Source organism: Sciurus vulgaris, assembly GCF_902686455.1.
Source record: "Sciurus vulgaris genome assembly, contig: HiC_scaffold_632_arrow_ctg1, whole genome shotgun sequence".
NCBI lineage: Eukaryota > Metazoa > Chordata > Mammalia > Rodentia > Sciuridae > Sciurus > Sciurus vulgaris.
Genome location: NW_027632957.1, coordinates 13,249,775 through 13,254,519, shown reverse-complemented (window position 1 = coordinate 13,254,519; position 4,745 = coordinate 13,249,775). Strand labels below are relative to the sequence as shown.

The window sequence follows — 4,745 nt, the reverse complement described above, 5'->3', positions numbered from 1 at the left end:
AAGGTGAGAAATATGTGAACTTGTAAAATCCTAGAACAGGAAACATCTTTTAATCTGAGCCCCTTCATCTATTCTGGAATTTCTGCACAGATGCCATTCACCTGGAGTGTGTGAGATGGGTCTCACCACTTCCTGTCCAGGTATGGGCACTGAGTCCAGAAAGAGACAATACACAGATTTAGATCCAAAATTCCTCTTGCTCTTTGTCCTCAAGCTAGCAGGAATGTTCTGTGGTTGGTCCAACAGTAGACCAGTGACCTGTGGCTTGTCCATGGTCCCTGCTGTTAGCATAAACAGACCTGTGGCACTGGCTAAGGTGCATAAGGTCTTTGTTGAGGATTGAGGTGGTCTGTGGATCTGTGTGGGCTACAGTGGCTCTTCCTATGTAGGACCAAGCAATTCCTTGGGTTTGTGGGAGGCAGTGGAGTCTCCCATGCAGGGCACTCCAGGAGTTAACCAGGGTCCCCTCTCCCTCCTGCCTCTATGCTCAGGTTCTACTGGGAGCTTTGTCCCAGGCTGTGGGAAATGAGGAGCCATGGGTGAAGGCATCTTTTGCCTCCCAAGCTTCTGTCCCTGGCAGATGTGGCCCCTGTTGAAGTCTAAGCAGGTAACTCTGCATGCTTACTGCTCCCATGGTGGACAGACCAGCAGGAAGTGGCACTGGACATGAGCATCCCATCCACTCCAGGTACCCACAGGTGGTGTTTACAGATGCCGGTCCCTGTGACTGGGCAGGTCAAAAATAAGGGGACCTTCTGCCTGCCAGGATTCTCTTTTGGAAATAACCATCCTTTGTTTCCAGGCTGAGCTATTGTGTGGTGCTTTTTGGCTTTTTGTTTCCTTTAATTCCCCACTTAAATCTGTGGAGATTCTGATTACTCCACACCACTTGGTGGCCTTTCTCTCTGAGCTGGAGCCATGTGCAGTGGGGAGGAAAGGCCCACTCAGACCCCAGGAGAAGGAGGGTGGCCAGGGTGTGGGTCTCTGGCTCCAGTGACAGTCTGGTTTTGTGTTACTGCTCCTCAGGCCAGTGATTGGTTGTTGGTGATGAGTGATCCATGCTCAGGGGACAGCAGGAGCCTCCCTTCTTGCTCCTTACTTCAGCCTTGGGCAGTGACAAGCTGTGTCCCTGCACCAGATCTTCCACCCATGCCACCCCCACCCTCTGAGGGGAGAGAACAGTGTGCCTGGGGGTTGCATGCTTGTCCCAGAAATTCAGTGAAACTTCAGGCACAGAGAGCAGAGGCAGAAGTCAAAAGTCTGAATCAGGGTCCCTGAATCCTTCCCATTGCCTATCACTGCTCTGACCTGGAGGATAATGGGGGTTGGCAGCTGCCAGGTGCAGGAGATGAGAGTCAAAGTTAATTTGGTGGAGACTGTAGGGACCGGGAAGGACACCCCTCAGCCCCAGACGGAGCCTACTCTCTTCTGTATCCCTGCCCCTGCCTGGGGCTATTCTCATTGAAATGCACTGGGCTTACATTGTGGGGAAGTGAGGCCCAGGCCAGAGAAGTGTATCCCAGGTGTGAGAGAGTGGCAGGCTGGGATCAGACTGAAGTTTAGACTGTGAAAGGCTCACAGAGAAGGAGTAGGCCATCAACACTGCTGTGGCCAGGCTCAGCAGCCTGATGTTTCTTTGACCCTGTACCATGTTGATTTCATACGCTGGGCATAGACAGGCTGAGGGTGTCTTTAGAACACAGTCATGAAAAGATAGAAAACACATGCAATTTCTGTCTTTGGGCACTGTGGATGAGTCTCTGATTGTCTATTTTGTGTGACACTGGTCTCATGGGGTTGCTTTCTTTTCTACTTTCTTTGTGAGGACACTTCAGAAACTTAGGCAATACAGCTGGGCCTTATCAGGACCCTGGAAAAGTGTTCTGACTGGAAGTTGAGTTTTCCTACTGAGTGTTCCTGACATCTCTCTGGCTCACTGTAGGTCATTCTCACTCCTACCCACCATGGATCTGAATCGCTTTGACTACATGGAGCCAGGGAACTTCTCTGACTTCAGCTGGCCATATAACAGCAGTAACAGCATCCTGGTGGACATGGTGCAGTGCCCCTTCATGATCCACAAGAGCATCCTGCTCTACATGCTTTCCTTTATCTACATCTTCATCTTCATCTTCATGATCAGCATGATTGCCAACACCATGGGGGTCTGGGTGAACATCCAGGCCAAGACCATGGGCTATGACACCACTGCTACATCTTGAATGTTGCCATTGTGGACCTATGGGTGGTCCTCACCATCCAGGACTTGATGGTCAGTCTGCTGCAGCACAACCAGTGACCCATGGGTGAGATCACCTGCAAGGTCACACACCTCATCTTCTCTATCAACCTCTTTGGCAGCATCTTCTTCCTCACCTGCATGAGCATGGACTGCTACCTCTCCAGCACCTACTTCACCAGCACCTCCAACCACAGGATGAAGATGGTGTGCTGCATCCTGTGTGTCCACGTGTGGCTGCTGGCCTTCTGTGTGTGTCACATCTACCTAAAGTCACATCTGCTTCCAACAATGAGACCTACTGCTGGTCTTTCTACCCTGAGCACAGTATCAAGGAGTGGGTGATCTGCATGGATCTGGTCTCTTTTGTCTTGGGTTTTGCCATCCCCTTCTCCTTCATAACTTTCTTCTACCTAATGCTCACCAGAGCCATCTTGGTGTTGGGCAACCAGGGAAAGAAGAGTAGCTGAAGATTATCTTTTCCTACATGGCAGTCTTCCTGGTTTGCTGACTCCCCTACCACGTGGTGGTTCTGCTGGACATCTCCATTATTCACTACCTCCCCTTCACTTGCCAGCTGGAGAATGCACTCTTCACAGCACTGCATGCCACGCAGTGCCTGTCACTTGTGCACTGCTGCATCAATTTCATGCTCTCCAGCTTCATCAACCACAGCTATGAGTACATGCTGATGAATGCCTTTGCCTTCAAGTACTCTGCCAAAACAGGCCTCAGCAAGGTAATTGGCACCTCCATAGTGACAAAGACAGAGGTCTTGGTGCTGGAGCAGAAAATCAAATGACTTGCTCTGTAGTTGTCTGGGACAGGGAGTTAGTGAGCACGGCCTGGGGCCACATGGTTTCCAGAGGAAAGCAAAGGAGCTTTGGGTCTGAATGCGCAAGTGACATGAAGAAGAGAAGGTGTGATATTGTGCATCCTTTTCTCCTTCTATGCCACTGCAGCTGTTGCCCAGCTATGTATTCTGACACTTTTGCAAAGGCAGAGCTGTGTTGTGCAGCCAGCGCTGTGTCTCAAAGCCAACATCAAGACAGGCTTGCCTGTATAATAGAAGCTTCTGTGCTTCTTGAAATTTTTGTATGATGATTGTATTCAAGTTTCAAGACTTTATTTTCTTACTACTGGCATAACTTATGAGGGTATTTGAAAGTTAAATATATTATAAATATCCTACCCGAGGTATAATGCTAACATACTCAGGTTGTAGTACTTTTAAGGTTAGTTTGAATTCAGTTTTGACTAAGGATAACATTAATTGTTTGCTGATTAAAATTATATATATAAATAAAAATTACATATATATATTCTGGTTGTGGCTGAAATGTTTTATTTACAATAGTTTTATATCTGTGTTGTGTGTTGTACCAGTGCAGGACATAGAACTAAATCTGCTGTGCAATACAGTCTGTGTCACTAATAGTATCACAGAATTACAATTTAAACAAAAGACTGTACCAATCTGAAAACCTGCACACAAAATGAACAGGGTCCTCTTAATTTGTAAGTTATTTTTTAATAAAGAACTTTGTATCCTAAAAGTGCATTCACACCTCATTTGTGAAAGCATGCTTGGCATTGAAACAGCATTCATTATGACAATACGTGGATACATGGATGTACATGGCGTAAACAGGCCACCTGAATAAACAAATTTGAAGAGAGAACCACCATGAAGCAAAACTCAGGTGGTTAGTGTAGATGAGTGGCATAAAGTCATAACATTCAATCCTGCTGAGTGTTTCTTAGAAGATTTTCAGGTGGTAGTGTGTTGGGGAGGGAGGTGGTGGGCAGTGTGTAGTGAGGTGTCTGTGGAGGAAGAAGCAGTGCAGGAAATGTTTGGCCTGGTTCTGCCAGGACTCCTGGGCTCCCAGGGCCAACCATCATAGCCCCTCACACTGTCTCTGATGAGGGTTAGAGGCACAAGTGCTGTTTTCCCATTCTTAGGATACCTCTGGCCAATACATCCTGTGTAGATTTTCTGTCTACTATACACTAGTTAATTACAGTCATCTACCCCATGTATGTCCCAAGACCCTGAGACCTGGAGGCTCCTAACCCTGTGAGTATACTACGTATGTTTACTATATTTTCTCCTAGACATATACCACTATGGTAAGGTTTAATTTGTAAATTAGACACAGAGATCAACAACAATTACTGAGAATAAAATAGAATAATTATAACAACATTCTGTAATAAAAGTCATTTAAAAGAGGAATTATGTGTTTCTAGAATTTTCCATTTAGCACTTGTGGGCTGCAATTAACTGAAAGTGCAAAAACTGAAACAGGCTAAGGAAAGAACATTGACTGCCCTTGAGGTCATGCAATGAGCAGATTTCTGGCTTGTGCATGGCCAGAGAAATCTGCATTGTGACCATTGTTCAGAAGAGCACTCTCAGAATGGCTAACCTCCATATGGAGCCACAGGAACTGCAGACTTCTTGCAGACCTGGCTTCTGGGTGGGAGCTCAGAGAAGGGCCCTTTC

The 4,745-nt window shown here is 46.8% G+C and overlaps 1 pseudogene across 1 annotated transcript; it reads left to right on the top strand.

Annotated features, from left to right (window-relative positions):
* The first annotated feature begins 1,304 nt into the window (after positions 1-1,304).
* LOC306652064 (atypical chemokine receptor 3-like) lies at positions 1,305-3,041 on the top strand (annotated as a pseudogene). Its single transcript has 2 exons — positions 1,305-1,348; positions 1,943-3,041. The product of its transcript is annotated as an atypical chemokine receptor 3-like (transcript).
* The last annotated feature ends 1,704 nt before the right edge of the window (positions 3,042-4,745 follow it).